The sequence below is a fragment of the Heloderma suspectum genome, chromosome 4, assembly GCF_057233095.1.
Source record: "Heloderma suspectum isolate Gila_16-S chromosome 4, 16-S_ref, whole genome shotgun sequence".
Lineage (NCBI taxonomy): Eukaryota > Metazoa > Chordata > Lepidosauria > Squamata > Helodermatidae > Heloderma > Heloderma suspectum.
In genome coordinates this window covers 128,975,945-128,997,797 of record NC_139461.1, presented here as the reverse complement: position 1 = coordinate 128,997,797, position 21,853 = coordinate 128,975,945, and the positions used below count along the sequence as shown (strand labels likewise).

The 21,853-nt window shown below is 41.4% G+C and overlaps 1 long non-coding RNA gene across 1 annotated transcript; it reads right to left on the bottom strand.

The window, feature by feature from the left end:
- Positions 1-588: 588 nt before the first annotated feature.
- Positions 589-20,720, bottom strand: LOC146347390 (uncharacterized). The gene is made up of 5 exons (XR_014789871.1): positions 20,661-20,720; positions 18,308-18,455; positions 13,224-13,364; positions 2,327-2,541; positions 589-1,318 (listed from the first exon to the last, which is right to left on the bottom strand). It is a non-coding gene; the product is annotated as an uncharacterized LOC146347390 (long non-coding RNA).
- Between the last annotated feature and the right edge of the window lie 1,133 nt (positions 20,721-21,853).

The following is a 21,853-nucleotide window of genomic DNA, read 5'->3' as shown; positions in this document are numbered from 1 at the left end:
TTGACCTCCCCTGCCAAACTCCCCTGGCCAACTCCTGTTTGCTCTCCCTGTTTGCTCACTTGGATTGCTCATTCTCTGGGAGCTTGCTTGCTTCTATAGTCCCTAGACCAGCTGGAGCAGCTTCTTCTGCTCTGCTCAGCTGGGAGATGGGAAACAGACTGTAACTTCCTGCCCACACAGCTGCTGGGAGTACTCAGGCCACACCCCTTCAATTCAATTGGAGCTCTCAGGAGCACCTGGTGAGCTCACAGCCACCCAGAAGAAAAAGGACAGCCCCCTGGGCTTACTCCAGCCCACTTACCTCTTTCCTTTGTCTCCTTTGTCTCCTCTTCCACTGCAACTCCACTGGCCAACTCCTGTTTGCTCTCCCTGTTTTCACTCGCTCTGATCGCTCACTCTCTGGGAGCTTGCTTGCTTCTATAGTCCCTAGACCAGCTGGAACAGCTTCCTCTGCTCTGCTCAGCTGGGAGGCGGGAAACAGCAGTGGGAAGTAAAATAAGGCCTGGGGCCTAGGAAAACTCATGAAACTCAACCCCCCCGAATGGATTTCTCCTGCATCCCTACACAAAGCATAGAGGCTCTAATTTTATGGCACATGTTTGTTCTCCCGCCAAACATCCTTGTTGGTTTTTATTGTATATTTCTGTAATTTATATCTCACATTTCCATATCAAAATAAATGCAAGGTAACTCATAATCAAATACAATAAACACAGCATATACAATCATTTTAGAAATGAAGAAAAGGTTCTTGGAGCAAGGGTGTAATAAAAATGTAGTTAGCAAATGAAATGATTATTGAGATAAAAAGGGAGACCATATCTTAAACATCCCTGCTGGGATGGAACCTAAAAGTAAGAAAATTTATTTACTAACTGCAGTGCTCTCTTGTGAAGCCATGCCATTCCATGTTCTGGGTACCACAATAAAAATGGCCCTATCTCTGATACCCACCCTCTACAAAAGAGCCAGTGTGGGGTAGTGGTTAGAGTGTTGGACATGGGCTGGGGAGACCTGGGTTCAAGTCCTCAACAGTGAAGTTCACTGGGTGACTTTGGGCCACTGTTCTTAGCCAGGTCTGTATAAGCTTGGAAAGTTGTCCACCTTCTATTAATTTGCTGTTCTTTATTATCCCTTGAGGTAGCAATAAAACAGGAATAACTCTAACTCTCTCTCTCTCTCTCTCTTTTTCTCTTCAGATTATGGCTTTGTCCCTGCCCATGAAGTAAGCAGGTAAGTGAAGGTTGAAATTTCAGACAATCCCTCTTGGTCCACTTCAAGAAAGAACTGGTTGCTAAGGTAATAAATATCTTCTGACCTGTGAACATATAAACATAAAACAAAACAAAGCAAAGGTTGAGTTAGTTCCTATGTGATGCATTCACTGAACTATGTAAGCATTATTCTGGAAAGTTTCGTTCGTATCCCTGAAGGAAACACTACTCTGAAAACTGGAATTATATTTTATTCTCTATTGTATGATTTGCAGCAGAGCTATTTTCATTCTGCTAGATTGTGTTAGAGAGAAAACACAGCAGGATTAGTTCTGATTTAATGTTTATCATTTTTTTGTTTTGGGAGAAGACAACAGCAGAATTGGTGAATAAACACTTTTATACTTGCATACACTGTTCCTTCTTAGAAACCCTACCATGGTCTGAATTGGTTCAGGTCAAATGATGAAATTCTCTTTCACATGGAATAATATCACCACATATATTACTTAATGGGGTTGCTGTTTTTTTTTCTAAAACTGCACATTCTCGGACTTGCAATCAAGTTCAAAACCCTTTTATTTCTTAAAAAAAACCAACCCTGCAAAGCTTTGAAATGCTCATTTCCCCCCAAATACGCATTTTTATGCTTAGTCAATGGGGGGCAAGTGCACATTTTTGAAAAACGCACACACAGAAAATGTGCACTTTTCCCATTCAAAATGTGCATGTTTCTCATTAAAACAAATGGGAAAACATTTTGCAAACAAAAGTGGGAGTAAGCCAAACTGATCTTTGAAGTGAAGTCTGGACAATTTCGGTGAACTTGAATATCCCTGGTTCTCCCCTTCCTACCCTGGAGACCAGATTAGTTATGTTTAGGGATGTACTGACTGTGTAAACTCTACTCTGTCTGTGCTTCATGGATTGTCAGGTGCCTTTTGTTCCATCATCTGCTCAGAGATGAATGCACATTTTTTCCCCCGTCATGTGGAAAAATACGTAAATAATTACATAAGGATTTACATAAATATTTACAAAATTTACCTTACTACATAACATTTAGTGTGTTCTCCCCCATTCCATTCAATGTTTCCTCAGAAGAAACTTACGTATTTTCCTATGAATTTATATGCATAAATTTCGAGAAAGCAAAACAATTATTCGGAAGCCCAGACTCTGCATAGCCTGAAGGAGTTGCTTTGCAGCAGATTCAAGAGGTCGGATTCTTAGAAATCGAAGCTCATTTTAGTCCATCTGAGTTTTTTCTATCATCCCTAGTCATGCTTCTGTGGTTCCTCAGAGTTTCAAAGGATGACAGTCTTGCCTGAGAATGAAATAGACATTTGGAAGTAAATGAGAATTTGGCCCAGTGATCCTGCCCAATGTCAAAATTCCAGTGTCACAGACATACATATGAGGGCAAACATCTAAATTTTACTATGTTGCATTTTGATTCAGAAGTTTATTTGAACTGGAAATCTATTCTATGCTCAGTGTTGGCTGGTCCACAATATTTTCTTCTTGCTGACATTAGAATATACTGAAGTATCCTAAAACAGCAACAAGCTATGTTTATATGCATCAGATAATATTACAGTCAGATGAGAGGGTGAGTTGGATGTGACATCTGTCACCCCATTGATTGTCAGGGTTGATTTGGCTGATCTGGCCAGCTAGGCAGGTGTCCCCTTCCTCCCCCACCACTCCATGTGCATCACTCCTGAAGCTGCAGGCTTGGCGGAAGAGGATGACCATCCCAGACAGGAGTGTACCGTTCTTTGGTCAAGGGTATACAATAGCTGTGCCCCCCTGCTAAAACCTCCAATATTACAGTCTTGAGTGAAACAGAAGTTTGATTAAAGTTAAGATGTAGATACATTAATTGCCCAGCCAGATCATTAACATAAAATAGTCACCATCCACATTTCACCTACAATGAATTCTGAATGTGAGAGACCCTCATCAGGGAAAAACAACAACAACAACAACAACAACAAAGACGACGAGGAGGAATTTCAAGAGAAGCCAACATGTTTTGAGAAGACTAGAAACATGTTTAGGGCGATTCTACGGATATATAGGTTGGTCCCTAATTTCACCTTTAGTGAAATTCAAAATGAATTTGTAAGTTCCTCTTCAGGAAGTTCCTCCACCTGTGGAATTTGGTGGACACCACAGGAGTTTTGATAAGACCAGTGCAGTTTTTTTGGATGTTTCCCACCTCCCTACAATAATGGATGGTTTGATAAGCATTGGAAATTATATGCGTACTATCATTTTCCTCAAGGTCTTCCTGTTCTTCACTTTTGAAAGCCCATAACAGTGGCAGCTGTCTATGAGTTTATGATTTCATAACTCCGAATTTGTTTTCTGCTGACTGACAAAGCAGTTCAAATGTCAAGCCAGCAGCACCACACTAGTGGTATGCAGATGCAGATAAATGGGCTGGCACTTGAACTGAAGCTATTCATGCCATTTTGCAGCCCAGTAAACTTAATAACAGCCATTAAAATCCTTACTTTTTCCTGGAGTAGTAACTTAGAATTCAAAAAACAGGGAGACTTTCAAGAATGGTGCGGCTCATATTTATGCAGCTAAAAAAGTCACTCTTTGGGTGATACAAAACAAATAAAAATTTCAATTGAAAACACTGTGTCTTCTCATTTGGAACCTACTACAACGGATGTCTGTTCCTTCCTGGGGAATTGATTTCAGACCCTCTTAAGATGCCTCCTCTACATTTTCAAAAGGCTTTCTCATGACCGTTTTACTCAGAATTTCATTATCTCCTGTCAAGAATACAAAATTCTTTTATGTAGAAGAATATGTATGGCAACATCTTTCAAAGCATGAGTAGAAGTTCTTGAATTGGGAAAATCAACCTCCAATGCAATATTACGTTTTTTTCCTGAAAGCAACAATTTTATCAAACCAAGCTGTTGTGTCACTTCTCCACAAGAGCTGGTAATAGAACAAACAAATGCACCCAACTGAAAGAGGGGGGTGATCCACGTGCGAAAGCATGTTTTTTTTTTTATGTAGGCCTGCACAATTCCTAATCCACCAAGCTGAATACAGCTCATCAGCCATGTGTGTGTGAGTGAGTATGTGTGGTGGGTGAAAGGGCTCAACAAACTTGTCTCTGCCACCTACCTGTGACAGCAAAGATGACGTTGACAAGAACAGGGCAGGCTACAGATGCTGGCTGGCTGCATTCATCTTGTTAGGCCCCACATTGGATAGGCTTGCTGTATATGAATTTCCCCACTATATACGCAAAAGCTGCTGGTGCTGGTGTGTGTATAAAATACCTTTCAGCCCAAAGCCCATTTGATATGGTCACTCCTCACCCCTAATGTGGAGCATCACAAACAAAGCAAAAGGTAGTGAGTTTGTGAAGGCTTTCTATCTCCCGCTCTGTGGCTGGGGAGACACAGAACTGTCATCTTGCCCTCTTTCCCCTACTGCAGCTCATCTGTCTGTCAGGCTAAATGTGCATGTGCGCATGAGTAAAACAAAATCCTGGGCCACTATTTATTCTAATGGTTCCCTGTACTGAAGCAAATGACTTTCCGAAAAGCATCACACAACCCAAGAGACATTTTCCCCCAGCCCCCTGCTTTGGATGAAACTGTATTGCCTTTAACAGAAGAATCATTTTAATCCCTGTAGCTCAAACAACTCTTTCCTTTGCACTAAGTCTTCTCCATAATCTTCTTTAGTCCACTCCATGCTCATGAGGAAACAGGCAAAACTGTGTAGAATGTAACACTGGAATTGCTTTTCACAAACAGCTGCTTTCAGATTCGCTCTGCTGTGGCTGGTTCCCACGTAGTTTCTACAACAAGGATGGGCAACTTGTGGCCCTACAGACATTTTGGCCTACAGCTCCCATCATCCTTCACCAATGAGTTCCAGTAATCCTAGAGATGTGCAAAGTAGCAAAAGCTGAGTTCATGGAGATTCTCCAAATTCCACTTCAGATTGTTTATGTTATACATGGCATTCCTCTACTTATACCTGGAAAATATTTTCAAAAATGCAATGCTTCATTGTTTCATAAGCGGGGGGGGGGGGAGGTGTCTCTCCACCACAAATATATGTGAAGCAGATACAACCTCCAATTAAAGAAGGTTGTTCTGGCTTTCCAGATCTTGCTTTATACTATCAGGCCTATGTTGACGCGTATCACATTCTGGTCTTTTCCAGTCTGATTAGATTTTCCACCCTGGTCATTTCTGGAATCTTTCTGTCTGGACCCCCTTTCTGAATGTATGGCATTAGGTTCTCAGCATATTAGAATGAACAAATCTCCTCCCACAATTCCAGCTGTTAGAGAGGTGTGGCATATAATATCTTGTCAGTTACAGTTTGACCCTGTTTTACCATGCTCAATTGACTTTATGGGAAAATTTAGCTTTAGAAATTGGAAATATTTTTTTTTGGGGGGGTGGGCTTGGATGGATGGTATGTAGGTGCCACTTGTGAATGGGGAACTATATTGATATTTGATCTTCTTTTATTGAAGCTTATGCAAAATCTCCTGTCTTTTTTTTAGAACATTGTATTTAATGGAATACTGATATTTTTATGCATGAAACTTCTTGGGTTTTTCTTTTTTTCCTCTTTTCACAGTTTGTTTTTGTTTTGTTAAAATCACCACAAAAATTAATTTTAAAATGTGTGGCCCTATAGATGCTTTGGCCTACAACACCCATCATCCTTCACCAACAAATTTCAGTAATCCTAGGGTTGTGCAAATTAGCAAAAGTTGAGTTTATGGAGGTTCTCCAAATTCTGCCTCAAAGCACACTCCAACTTGTGTCCATATCACATTGTAAGCATTACTGTTTTTCTTTCCACATGAACATTTGCACATATTTTCATGCACATTTTTTTCCAGATCTGCTCATCAGTTGTGTGCATGTTTAAACATATGCATTTTTGTCACATTGACTTAAGCATGTTTGTATGCATTTTTCAAATGTGCACATTTTCCAAACTGATTTTTCTTGTCATTCTGCAAGTTGCACTGTAAGCTCAGAAATGTACAGACTTCGACCGCAGATTGCATTCAAGTCTGGGAGGTGCAAACTGGGTAAATTCTGGTCAAAAACAAACTCAAACTAATCTCTCAGACATCCCTAAATAATCTTATCAATATTTCTGAGGTGGCTAGGCTGGAGCGGGGAGGCGGGGAGCTGTATGTTCTTAAGTTCGGGGGTTCTGGTTACTTGTGCTTTTCTCAGTCCTTCCATTAGTTCACCCAGTTTACTTAAATGTGCACTCATTCAAAAGTAAATTTTGGAAGTGGGGAAAACAAAAGTGAACTTTACTGATCCTTTTGATAAGAAATAACAATCTGAAGGCAGGTGTTCTTATGAATATTTATGGACTATCAATATTAACAAAATGTTTATGTAGATAGCTACACACACACACACACACACACACGCATATACATATACATACACACACACACACACACACACACACACATATATATATATATATATATATGATGTGCCTGATCTCGTCTGAAGTCGGAAGCTAAGCAGGGTCAGCCCTGGTTAGTACTTGGATGGGAGACCACCTGGGAATCAGGCTTCCTGCACTGAGTAGGGGGTTGGACTCGATGGTCTTGTAGGCCCCTTCCAACCCTATGATTCTATGATTCATACAAATACACACACACTTGCAGAAATCATGTGCCATCCTTAAATTTGTAGCTGTGTATAAAACAGCAGTGTAGCAAAGCCACAGTCTACTTCAGTTTATCTTTCCCATTCATTTTATCTGGGGAAAACCCACACTTGGCTTGTTTAAAACCATTCAGGTTGCCCTTTTGGTAACATTTTGAGGCTGAGTGGAAAAAACAGGCATCTTTAAGTCCCATTGATTTCAATGGGAGAGCTCAGCACGTCCTTACATTTTCTTCCAGTGAAATCAATGATGTGTTAAAGAACTTCACTTTGGCTGGATCATGCCTTTTATTGCAGCAATATCTCAGTTCAGTTTCTTCCAGTATCCATTCTTCCTTGCGTGAAGTGATTTGGAAAAATGGACCACACTGAACACAATTTAAAGTGGAATATTAAAAGAATCAGTATCAGTAGTGATACCAATAAAAAAGGAAACTTTGAAGTAGTTCAGCTATTGCCAAGAAGAATGGGATGCACACTGTTTGGGTATAACCTGGCAGCTATAAAGCACATCTACAAGGAGGAAGAGGGAGACTGAAACGGGAGAAGGGGGTGGAATAAAGAAGAGAGAACATAGGATGGCAGGAGGATAATGAATGAAAAATGGGGATCCCACCCAATTTGCCTCTAGCCCCATCTACCAGTGGCTTGGGACCTGTCCACTGCCAGAATGTGGCATCTGTGTCCTTGCCCTTTGCCTCTCATGAATTCTTTCATCTGATAGGGAGGGGCCTCTGGCTAGGTCCAGGAGGCTGTAATTGAGAGATAGTACTCTCCTTTTTAATTACATTGCTCCATTGACTTTAATAGAGCTGGGGAAAGGGTCCCCTGCCAAAAAAAATAGCTGCAGCAGGGAGGAAGCCCATCCACTTCCAAGGACCCTATTGCCCCAAAGGTCCTTTGAGGGGGAAGGGACTTCCTTCCCAAAATGTTGTTCTGCAGGAACCCTTTCTCCCACCTCTACTAAAAGCATTGGAGCGATCTTGCTCTGTTGACTTTGACAGTGGTAGGGAAAAGTGTGATCGCAGACAAACTGGGGGGGGGGGTGTCTTGGCAGGTGCCAGTGTGCCCACTGGTGTTGCATTGCCAACTCCTGCTGTATTGGAAGCAAACATCTTAAAATTCAATTATGAAAATAAAATGTCTCTCTTATTGTAGGCGTGTTTCAAAGTATCCTTCCAATTAGTTATTTCACTTTGCTTTAAAAGAAATGGCATAGACAGACATGATTAAATCATTGGCTATAAATATAGATGTTTTGTTTTGATTACAAAAACTATACTTGAGTTTCTAATTTGCATGACAAATATTCCATTCTCTTCTTTTGCTTCTGCTGTACCTTCTGTCAAGTGCTAGTTATCTGTAAATATTTTTACATTCATAGTAAAATATTTTTATGTTCATTGTAGAAAAACAAAAAAACAAAAATTGACATCAAGCGCTAAATTTACACCAACATTATGAGCTAAAACATAGACCTTTTCAGCAAAAGGAAGAGGAGGTGTTGCCCCCCTTTCTGTTTACCTAAGAGGAGCAACTATCTTGGGCAAATCTCCCCTTCTAACATTCAACAGTTTACACAAGCAGTCTACTCATGAAAGAGTGACTTCAGTAAATAAGCAGGCTGCCTAATGCCACCAACTCACTTACTGAGCCATGGGTCATTACAACACTGACCCTGCCTAACAACGATAGGGAAGTTTATTTAATATAGTATGTAGTGGATTCTTGTGGAGGAGTTAAGGGTGAACTTTTCACAGAGCCATATGCAGTGGCTAGTAGCATATGTATGCTTACTTAGCAGAGTAGTTGGCAACCATCATGAAGTTGGTTGTCATGGCGGCGTACAAATATAGTGAAGGTCAGTGCTTCTTGATATTAACACATAACCGATAATTGTTGGGTGGCAATTCTGTACACATCATACTTTGTTTCTGAGAGGCTGTTCTTTTCTGCCGTGAGAAACGTTCTTTCCTGCCAAGAAGGTCACCCTCCCCCCTTTCACCCTCTTGGTGAAGAGAGGGATATATATGGGTGTCTGGTGACAGTCTTTAGCCAGGTGAGAAAAGCCCTATAAAATCCTGGATGGATTGGCCTGCTGCCTGTTCCCATCTGAGAGGGGGAAGGTGCACCACCTGCTCAGAAAAACAGCCCCTGGGGGCAATGCCTGCTGCTTCAAGGGAGCTACGTCTTCGAGCTCAGGGGCATGTGTAAACTTATCTTTCCTTTTATTGGCTGCATCCATTTTCTATAAAAAAAACAAAACTCAAAACAAAACAAACGAACTGTATCTCACTCATACACACAAGTGGACTTGAATCATTTTGGCATCCTCAAATCTGTTTAATGTGGGTCCTGACCCAGGCCTGTAATCTTGTATACCTAGTAGGGATGTCAGAGAATTCCGCCACGGATCTCGGTGAGGCCAAATGCCAGTGCATTCGGCCCCCCGAACTCTGTGGCGGAATGGCCTGCCCCCCCGCCCCCCCATGGATCCCCCCCCGGACGAGACTTACCTGGGGCAGATCTTCCGGGCGGTGGCGGCTCTGGCGGCAGCTGGTCTTCTGACCGGCTGCTGCCGCCGCCATTTCTACTCTTGTTAAAAAAAAAAAAGAGAGAGAGATGTGATAGGCTACGTAAAGATTTACATAGCCTATCATGGCTAGGTTTTTTTAAAAAAAACACGACGTGATAGGATACGTAAATCTTTACGTAGCCTATCATGGCTGGATGGGTTAAAAACAAAACAAAAACTGTGTACGCAAATGGCGGCGGCTATGGCCGCCGCTATTTGCGTTCCTTATTTTTCGCTGTCTGAATCTACGTAAATATTTACGTAGACTATTACAGCGAAAATAAAGGGGAACGCAAATCTTTACGTAGGCTAAAACAGTGAATCAAAAAGGGACGCAAATAGCGCCCGCTATGCTATTTGTGTTCCCCTTTATTTTCGCCATCATAGTCTACGTAAATATTTACGTAGATTCAGATGGCTAAAAAGAATCGGCCGCCATTTGCGTACGCGGGGTTCCCCCCCCCAGAGCCCTCCGCGGCCGGAAATCTGGCTGCGGATGGCTCTGGGCTGGCTGGGCCTGGCCGGCTGCTCCGTGGAGATGCCGCGGAGCACAGCCGGCCATCGAGGATTCCGGGAGGGAGGAACGGATCACCTCCCCCCCGTCAAGGATTCCGGGGGGAGGGACGGAACACCTCCCCCCCACCATCAACATAATCTGCGGAAAGGTAAGTGACTTTCATACATCCCTAATACCTAGCTGTTTTATGGCCGCCATTTGCATAAGACATCTTTTACAGATAACAGTGTGACACCATTTCTATGCAAAATGGTGGCTCGCTGAGGAGTCAGGTGCCCAGGCCTGCTCATTGGGCACCAATAGACTGTCCAGCAGCTCACCCAGGGTAGTCTGGGAAGCCAGGCCGGGGTCGGGGGGAAGTCCGTTGGACTCTACCCCCCTCTCAAACTCCTGCGACGTCCCTATTTTTAACACACAACTCCCCTTTTGAGGGGACTGAATATTTTGGCTCACTCTTCTATTGTGAAAACATGATAATGACACACAGATAGATGGTTTGAAAGTAGAACACAAATTCAGGGCAAACTAATATACTGGCTGTGTTTACTATTCTAGCTGTGGCAATTCAGTTTATGCCATGTATGAAAATCCTTTCTGATAGAATCATATCCTCCTATGCTCTGCTGACACAGAAGTAACACTTCTGGTAACACAGAAGGCTAGTTATCCATGTGTTTTGTTGTCGTTGTTATTTTCCCTCTTCTCATTGGAGTCAATGTGAAGGAAATTTTCCTCTGCCAGGTCAGGGGCTGTTGCAAAGCTGTGCCCTTGACTGGAGCATAGCCATAGATAGAAGAGGTATAGGATAACAGTGGTGGACAACCTGCAGCCCTTTGGCCTAATTTTATGCAGCTCCCAGTCTGATTACAACTCCTTCTGCAAGCAAGATGCTCAGGCTTCAGGCAAGAACTGTCTGTCCCTCCTCTAACAGCCTGTTGGGGGGAAGAAGAGAAGAAGGGAATGGCACACAAAGAGAGACAGAGAAAGAATGGTCCTGCTTGCTTTTAGCTTTGGACCCACTGGTGTTGGTCTCATCCACTATCCTTGAAGAGATGTGGCCTTCAACAGAGAAAAAAGGTCCTGTCCCCCCCACCGGACATGGCATTTAATGTTCTCACCTTTGCCATCGTCATCCAGCCTGTTTCACCAGCATATCTTCACCTGCAGAATGACTCTGTGTGTTCTGCTGGCTTATCGGAGAGATTCTGCCAGGATATCTCTTATGGTGATAGCCTATCTGGCATTCTGCCAGCATCGGGGGGGCTGCACATATGTGAGATTCGCTTTGTTAAGTTTGGCTAAATCATTAAAAATAAGCTGCAAATATATCACTAGTAACCCATTTGTGCTTGTAGTGTGCTTGAATGAACTTCCCTGTGGCGTTCTGATAGATGGATTGGAGGAGCTTTGACTTGGAATAATTGATTTCAAAGCCAGAGACACTGCTCCCAATGCATACCACAGAGCTAGTAATAGTGTTTCACACTCAGCCACTTTGAATATAATCCACCATTTCTATTCTGGCCACAATAGATCTTTTCCTGACCTAAATGTTTAGCTGTAGGCTACAGACTGAAATATTGAATGTCTCAGAGCTGAAATGAAATCCTTTCCCATTCTCCTCTGCAAATTTTGATGGCAAATATTCTGTGGATGTGCACAAGTGTGATAAATGTTTGATCTTTAGCATCAGTATTTGACAGCTGGCATGCAGGAGCACCTTGCATTTTACAGTAACTGTCATATAGCAGTCAGTATTTGACAATATTTGATAGCTAATGTGCAGCAGATGAAAATATTAGATGGCGGAATATATGGAGCTGTCCATCATAAGCTGTAGATGACAGCTGACTTGGAGTTTGGGAAATGTTATATGAATGTTTAATTTATTCATTTAACAAACCAAAATTATTATTATTACTATTATTATTATATTTATATCCCACCTTTTCCCCGATACTGGGACTCAAGGCGGCTTTACAATGTTAAAACTTATACAATTAAAACCTATAAATAGAAATATAAATACAAGTGTACAAAAGTTAAAAATATAATTAAACCGATGAATGTTTATGTCAAATGTTAAGCCAAAAATTCAAATGCCAAATTTTGACTTCACATGTCAACAGCAAGAATCCAACTTTCAAATTTGAAAATTCATCATATGGGGGGGGGCTGTTTGCAGAAAACCTAAGCTGATAAACATTCAGAGCAACGCACCTCACCAGTGTTCATTTAACCAACCCAAACAGATGGATTTTCATCTCAAATTTGGACCCCAAAATTCAAATGGCAAATTGTGAGTTCACATATCAGCATCAAAAATCCATCAAATTTGAAAATTCACCACATTTGTATGGAGGGGCAGGGGTCGCAGAAAAACCAGGCTGATAAATCTTCAGACCAAAGCACCTCACCATGTGTTCAGAGCATTAACTTAATTGACATTTAAATCAAAATGACAACTTTGCAGGTCCTACAAATTGAGGACCAGGACACAAAAATGTGTGGCGCACACACAACACAGTACAGATGGCAAGGATATACAATTAGGAGATGTTTTGCAAAGGGAAAATAATAGATTAGACTAAATATGTGCACAGTGTATGTTCTGAGACCTAAATAAATAAATAAATGTACAATTATCCTTGCTGTGGTGTTTTGAGGTTCCGTTCCTGTCATTATGTCAACTGCAGTGAAATGCTGAACAAATATTTGTATTGCCTTCATCTCTTTACTAATGTTACCATAATAAGATCTGATGAACTATACTTTACTGTTACAGCCGGGGGATATGCTGTGCCTTGACATTTTTCTTTCACTGGAGATAAAATAATCCTTCAGACTAGAATTGCTAATTAATGAGCCTTTGATTGCATTATGGTGCTTTTTTTTCTTCCCAAAAAGAAGGTTTTAAGTACATGAAGTTTCTGTAATATCCTAGTGAGTCCAGTATTAATATCTAAGGAAGTGATCACACTTTCTGAGAGCTAGTATAGTGGCTAACAGCCATGGTGGATCAGACCAAAGGCCTATCTAATGCAGCATTCTGTTCCCACTCTCAATGTACAAATAGATGCTCATGGGAAGCCCACAAGCAAGATAACTGGTATTGAGAGACATACTGCGTACTAGAGGTAACATATACCCCCCCCCCAGAGTCTTCTTCTGATGTGGAACTTTCCTTACCTAAGTTTGTGAGCTTTCCTTACCTCAAGGATATTCCAGAGGCAGCTTCGCAGAAGGATGGGGGTCATGCTGCCAAAGTGGATGCAATCCCATCTGGAGTGCCCGATGGGGGCCTCCGTCCTCTGATTCGTCCATCCCAGAATATGGTACACATTTATCCAAATCTTTAAAACAACAAATGCACAACTGGTTAACCAAATAAGCAAACACATAGCATATAAACATACAGACCAAATATGCAGAGAAAATAAAAATCCATTTCCAAAAACAAAAGATCTCAAGGCAGGGGAACCACATGAAGATAAAGAGTTTTACTGTCCAGATCTTATAGAGCTGGGTAGACCTGCCCATACGTCTCCATGGGTTGCAAGAGCAGACCAAAATCCATTGCCTTCTCGATCAATAAAATTAATGAACAATGACCATGTATGTTCAAATGTGTCGATGTCTGATTGATCTCTTGAATACCTAACTTGCTGAGCCAATTTCTCCAATAATGCCAAATCCCCACACTATCCCATACCAGTCACTCAAATTAGGAAGCCTATCACATTTCCAGTTTTTAGCAAAAACCTGCCCAGCCTAGCAGCCAAAAACAACAAATGAAATTAAATATTTTTGCAATTAATTAGTATTAAATTCAATATATAGATTAAGAAGGACAATACCTGGGTCACAGCTAATTGATTGATTAGTAATTGTGTTAATTTCATTTTCAATTTTGCCCCCAAAGATCTGAGCAAATGGGCAAGTCTACCAATGACAAAGATATGTACCAATGGCTCCACACCCCCTCCAATGTAATGGAGATTTACTTTTGCTTATTCTTGAGAGCTTCACTGGAGTGAGATGTGATGTCTAAATCACCTTGATTGAGCTTTCTCTAGTATGGGCTGAAATTGATTTCAAAGGGTGTGCGGACCACCTTTTTTTGCCTGTTTTTGTCATTTATTTCATATCCTAGATCTTGCTCTCAGGCTATCTTTAAACCTCTCATGTTATAATTAGCAATATCAAGAAGGTATTTACTATAAAGTTGCGGAACTATTCCTTTAGGGCCCAGTGTATAGTTACATGAATTAAATTAAAGTTAAATAACCTCCCCTCTTCTCCATGACAAGGACTCCAGCAATCATCTCTTGTGCTTTATGCTCACAAGTGCTTGGTTGCCAGAGTCCTTGGCACCCCACCACCCCAACGCCAGGATGAGAGTAGTGGGTTGCCCACTGAGGCCCTTCCTGCCCATGTCAGCTGTCAAAGGCTTCCTTGACAGCCAGTGGAGGCAGGATGGGCCCCAGCCCAGCCACCACCCCCATCGCTTTTGCCCTGGCTTCCTCCCAAGGAGGCCAGGGCAAGAGTGCTGGAGTGCCGCCGAGGACCGTCCTGCCCGTGCCAGCTGCCAAGGGTTTCCCTAACAGCCAGAGGAGGCAGGATGAGTCCTCTTCAGTGGCACTCCCAGCCACTCACCAACCTCTGGGGCAGTTGGCGGCCAGGTCCGTCAGTGCCCCACAGTGCAGCAAGCAGGGTCCAGGAGGACAGATGGGGGAGAGTCCACTGGACTTCAACCCCTCCTCAGATTCCCACGCCATCCCTAGCTTTAACAAATGGCTTTTGGGTTCCCCCTTATCAGCTTGCAGTGAGGAGAAGCGGCCTTGAAGAGGCTATGATCAGTAATTACTACTTCTGCTGGTGGGGCTCCCAGCCAAATTAAACAGACTGTGTTTTGGAAAGGATTACTGAGACAGAACAGTAGCCTTCAGGACTAGTAGCCATCAATAACCTTATCCTCCAAAGAATAACAGTGATCTGCTTTACAGGAACTTTGAAAGGATTCCTGAGATGATGTAACGTAAGCATTTCGGATTTCACTCACGCTGAAAATGCTTGAGCTCATGATCCAAGCAGAACACTCAGGATGATATTTCGAAGCACGCTTGAACCTCCTGGTGGTACCTAGATACCAGGAAAGGTTGTATGGATGCCCTGATAGGGCAATCATAATCTCACTAAATCTGAATTCTTAATTCCTATGAAGTGAGTAAGATCTTCGCTGGTATATGATGAGGCATTCACGTCAGTTGTTTCATCAGGCCTCGGCATCTCATTGTAGCTGCTTTTTAAGTGTTTTAAATTATTCTTAAAATGTCATATGCTCAAGATTTTATATAATATTTTTTATTATTATTTTGTATTTGTGGTTTGAAATTTTTGTGAACTGCCCAGAGAGCTTTGGCTATCAGGCAGTATAGAAATGAAACAAATGAAATGAAAATGACAGATATTTGTTACAGACTTATCACTTTTGTACTGCTTTAACTTATAGCTTCCTCTAAAAAATCCTAGGAATTGTAGTGCATGAGGGTCTAAGAATTTGCTGATAGACCCCTCACAGAACTACAGTTTTCAGGGATTCTGGGGAAAAGGAATGATTATTTGATCTATAGTATAGATATGCCCTTAGGCCCTGTGTGTGTGTGTGTGCACGTTTTAACGAAGGGTTAGTTTTTAATAGCACATTACTGCATGTTCATCAGTATTGTTAGAACTTTGGGAAAGATTAGAGCTGCAGCAAATTATTTCCTAAGCTTGTGGAGATACTAGTAGATATGTTATTACATTCACTGTATCCAGTGTTCTTCATGTAGCTCTGAACAGTAATCAGAGTCAGAAATCAGTCACTCAGAGCCACTTTAGGCAATGAGTACATTTAAGTGGCACAGCACTTCCAAGATGGTCCCATTTCAGAATGCAGAAGGCTGTGTGTGTGTGTGGGCATGCATGCACATGCATGTGTTCAAACATGCAAGACCAAATGTTCTTGATGGGGGAAAACTTGCTACACATAGAAAAGCAGTATGATGGGGGCTGGTCTTTTCTCTATGGGATGTTAGTTTTGTACACATGATAGAGGTACACTTGATAGAGAAGGTGATTGATGGGGGACTCAGGACAGATAACAGAAAGCACTTCTTCACACAGCGCATAGTTAAACTATGGAATTCGCTACCTCAAGATGTAGTGATGGCCACCAGCTTGGGTGGCTTTAAAAGGGGGTTAGACACATTCCTGGAGGAAAAGGCTATCAATGGCTACTAGTCCTGATGGCTAAGTGCTACCTCCAGTACCAGATGCAATGAGCTTATGTACACCAGTTGCTGGGGAACATGGGCAGTGGGGTGCTCTTGCACTCATGTCCTACTCGTGGGTTCCTGGTTGACAGCTAGTTGGCCACTGTGTGAATGGAATGCTGGACTAGATGGACCCTTGATTTGATCCAGCATGACTCTTCTTATGTTCTTACACAAGGCAAGGTGTTTGTTATAAAGATGCAACATTCAAATATGCTTCCTGAAGTGAGGTGAGTAACTTCACGAAACAGGACCTGTTTGGTGGCAGCCCCTTCATTCTGACATTCATGACCCAAGGAAGCTTACAAGGCTGCTGATTATCCAGCAAGCATTTTATGCTCCACACTAGTTTTAGTTAATCTGTATTTCAGTTGGCTGTGATAATTGCTTGCCTTCTATCGTATCATATCATATAATAGATCATATCATATGATAGTAGGGTTGGAAGGGGCCTACAAGGCCATCGAGTCCAAACCCCTGCTCAATGCAGGAATCCAAGTCAGAGCATCCCTGACAGATGGCTGTTCAGCCTCGTCTTGAACGCCTCCAGCGTGGGAGAGCCCACCACCTCCCTAGGGAATTGGTTCCATTGTCGTATTGCTCTAACAGGCTAAACATGCCCAGTTCTTTCAGTCTCTCCTCATATGGCTTTGTTTCCAGTTCCCTGATCATCTTTGTTGCCCTCCTCTGAACCCTCTCCAGTTTGTCTACATCCTTCTTAAAATGTGGTGCCCAGAACTGGACACAGTAGTCCAGATGAGGCCTAACCAGTGCTGAGTAGAGGGGAACTAGTACTTCCCAGGATTTGAAAGCTATGTTTCTATTAATGCAGCCCAAAATAGCATTTCCCTTTTTTGCAGCCACATCACATTGTTGGCTCATATTCAGCTTGTGAGCTACAACAATTCCAAGATCCTTCTCACTTGTAGTGTGGTTGAGCCACGTATCCCCCATCATGTAACTGTGTATTTGGTTTCTTTTCCCTAGGTGCAGAACTTGGCATTTATCCCTATTAAATGTCATTCTTTTGGTCTGCCCAGAGCTCCAGTCTATCAAGATCACTTTGAATTTTGTTTCTGTCTTCCAAAGTATTAGCTATCCCGCCCCATTTTGTGTCATCTGCAAATTTGATCAGCATTCCCTGCACCTCCTCCTCCTAGTCATTAATTAAAATGTTGAAGAGCACTGGGCCCAGGACTGAGCCCTGCGGTACCCCACTCGTTACCTCTCCCCAGTTTGAGAAGGTCCCATTGATAAGAACTCTGATTCTGTAGCCAACTGTGGATCCACCAGATCATTGTTTCATCTAGCCCACTTTGAGCTAGTCTGCTCATCAGGATATCATGGGGCACTTTGTCGAAAGCTTTGCTGAAGTCGAGGTATATGATGTCTACAGCATTCCCACAGTCCACAAGGGAGGTTACTTGATCAAAAAATGAGATCAGATTCGTCTGGCAGGACTTGTTTTTGACAAATCCATGTTGGCTTTGAGTAATCACTGCATTGTTTTCAAGGTACTTCCAGATTGATTACTTTATCATCTGCACCAGAATTTTCCCAGGGATTGATGTCAGACTGACTGGTCTGTAGTTCCCAGGTTCCTCCTTTTTACCCTTTTTGAAGATAGGGAGAAGATTAGCCCTCCTCCAGTCATCTGGCACTTCTCCCGACCTCCATGATTTCTCAAAGAGAATAGACAGCGGTTCTGAGAATTGTTCTGCCAGTTCCTTTATTACTCTAGGATGCAGTTCATCTGGCCCTGGATATTTGAACTCATTCAAAGTAATTAGGTGTTCCTTGACCATATGCCTATCGTATTTATTGTCATTTAATTGGATGACTTTTAATTTATTTGTTAGCTGCTTTGAGAACCCATTGGGTAACAAAAAGGAATGAAATATGAAAATATAAGGGCCTGATGCAGCTGGTCCCTTACATATACAATTAAGCACACACAGCTGTCTATGGGCGTCACTCACCAATCTCCACTTGCAGGAAGGTTGCTAACAGAGGAGGTGGGTAGGGATGTACAGACTGTGTAAATCTGTTCCGTCTGTGTTTCACGGATTGTCAGATGCTTTTTGTTCCATCATCCACTCACAGACAGAGACATTTTTGTGTGTTATGCTGAAAAATACGCAAATAATTCCATAAGAGGGTTTGCAACAATTTACATAATTTACCTTAGAATGTAACATTTACTGTGTCCCCCATTCCATACAACTTTTCCCCATGTATATTTACCAGTCTCAGCAGAAACGTGTGTATTTTCCTACAAATAAATATGCATAAATTGCAGGAAACATTAAAAAAGAAATCCAGAAGTCCACAGACTGTGCACAGCCTGAGGGAGTCGCTCCACAGTGGATTCCGCAGGTCGGATTCTTAGAAATCCAAGCTCATTTTAGTCCACCTTGAATGTCTCTAGCATCCATAAAGGTGGGCAGGATGTAAAGTGCAGTTGGATCATGCCCTTACTGTTTTGCTTTTACTAGGATCCATATGAAGAGATCACGATGCTTAATTTTATGCTTTGTTTTGTTTGCTTTCTTGGTAAACAGTCTCTCAGGTCCACATTTGAGTGCCAGGTACTTTAAAAAAATAATAATTATATGACATACACAAAGGGTATAATAACTCATTCTACAAATACATAAATTACAATACATAAATTCAGACTAATGAAAATAATATGGGCAAACGTTATCCTGGAATTTATCATTCCCAAACATAATGAACACACTCCATTTTTCAGTAAACCTATTCTCAAGCATTTGATTCTCTCTTGCTCTTATATAATACATCATTTTCATCCTCACAGCAATGTCTCATATCCCAAAAATCTGATCAGGTAAGGGGTAGTATTCTTTTTCTAATATGGTGCAATTGAATTTTTAGCTGCAGGCAGCAAATTAACAACCATCTCTACACCAGAGTTTTCTACTAGTGCAGTGCTGTGTTGAATCCTGTCCCCTATTTTTGGGAACGTTTTTTCTCCCTGCAAAAGAGACATAGCTTTTTCTGTGTCTTTTGCAGGGAGGGGGTTAATTTTGGAGAATTTTCTCCCTGGGAAGGGGGACAGGGTTTCCACATTCTTTTTTTAAGTGTAGGTGATTCTTGAAGGGTCTTCTTTCTATTGTTTTTTATTTTTTTAAACACCCCCTGCACTTGCAGGAGCCCAGGACTCTTCTCCAGCCAGGAGTTCTTCCTCAATGCCCATTTGAGAGGGAGAGGTCACATGGTCTCCTGGGAATTCAGATAGAACTGCCAGGCTGGAGAAGAATCCTGGGCTCCTGCAAGTGCAGGGGGTGTTTAAAACAAATAGAAAGAAGACCCTCAAGATTTGCCTACACTTAAAAAGGTGTGTGGAAGCCCTGTACCCCTCGCTAAGGAAAAAATTCTCCAAAATTCTCACCTCTCACAGCTTCTTTCACCAGAGTTTTCATCCCCGCACCCCGAAATGCCGAAAATGGAAGAACTGACATTTTTGGCACAGCACTATTTTCTACGCACCCTTTTAGATAACTCAGAAGCACCTTTAATGGACCCATTGGTATATTATAATCTATTATAAACCCAATATGATGCAGAAGCAAAATCCAGCAGGGCAGGCTTCTTTTATCACAGTACCAAAAATATGCATGTAGTCACACCTTGTTCACCACGCCTCCAGCACTTATCAGGAGTCAAATTATATCCTCTCAATCTTATATGGTTTAAAGAAATGCTGATGTAAATGTTTAAAGACATTCTCTTTTAGATTCACCACTATCAAATTCTTCCTTACATTAACACCTATCCATTACCAGACCTCACCTGGTACAGCAATTTGTAGATCTTTTCCCTGGTTCTTAAAATAATAATAATAATAATAATAATAATAATAATAATAATGTGTGAATCCTTTCTGTAGGTCCTCTAACAACAGATAGATCCTACTTATTAGATACTTATTAGAAGTAGTTAAACAGCACTCCTTGATGGCTGACAATTCCCTAACGGGACTGTACTTAGGTAAGAACACAAAAATGGCATGCCTAATTGGCGGAGGGGGGGGACTGGTATAGCTTCAGATGCCCATTGATCATTAACATTTGGTTGCCAATTCTAATGCCAAAGAAGCCCTTCAGATATGCTGCAAAAGAATACTTCATCTTTGAGTACTAGTTTGCTGATTTTTTTTTAAAAAAATGCTACTTAAGTAAAGAAAACTATCCACAATTGTCAGTGTGTACATACATGCACAAACTTTTCATGATGTAACTGCAAAATAATTGTAGAAGTGGCCTTAGAAAAACAAAGGTCTACACTATTAGCAGTGTTCAGACTTACCTGTTCAGGATGCAATGCCAAGGATGTAAGCATGACGTATTTACTGTGGCAATTAGTGACAACCGTATTGCTTGTTCTTCAGCTAATCTGTATGGAATATTGGGGAATCATGATTTATAAACAAAGGTATCCAAAATATTCTTTATTTAATCAACCCAAATCAACTCCTATAATTGTCCCATCTACTGTATGTAGCTTATGATGCAGCTTAGTCTATACAGATGTTGGGAAATTAAAAGAGAGCCCTTTGCCACATAGATTAAAAAGCCACAGTGGACAATAGTTAATGATAATGTGATACTAATACAGCTACAGTAGCCAGAACCTTTAATTAGAAAATGTCAGGAAAGTCATAGGATCCTGCTTTGAATCAACCTGCATATTCTTCAGAGACTTTTTAACTTAACCAATATAGGTTGAGAATTAGAGAAGATAATTTAAAGTAGGTTTCTCATGGTTATCTTGACAAAGACAATACTCCAGCCTGTTCATTGAGTTAAATGTATAATCCTCTGCATTACAAACCAAGAATATAACAGGTTTTTGATCTCTCTCTCTCTCTCTCTCTCTCTCTCTCACTTTCTTTCTTTACTGAAACTGGTGGCTACTGTGGGAGGATAAGAAAAAACTTTCTACACAATTATAAACTGAACATCCATTCCCTTGCAAGTTTAAAAAAAAATCTCTTTAAATGGAAAAATACTGTAGAATAGCAAATGTTTCAGAGCAATTTGCAAGGAAGTCTTACTAATGCTGAAAAAAGCAGTTTCTGTAAAATTAAGACACTAAAGAACCTCACTGAAGATGATGTAGAGGATTATACAACATAACCAAGGTCAGAAAGAATGCTTTGACAATGAACCACTTGGAGAATTTCCTGTCCCAGTAGATCGGGATTAAATTCATACCTAGTTCAAAGCAATAACATGACAAATGAGCAATTGTACAGGAGTGGTGATTGCCTAGGAGCTGAGAAGAAATTTCTCATATCCCTTCCAGTCAGGACCCCCCAAAGAGGTGAATATTGGGCAAATTCAGGAAATTACATTTGCCTCAGATATGTTCACAATGTTGGCCACTAGGAACGTCCTTCTTATATGGGAGAAGACAGGCTGTTAGGCTAAGTTGCGGGTCATCAGCTGCTGTTTCATTGTCCATGTTTTCTCCTCTTAGAAAGCTCAGTCCCGAAAATT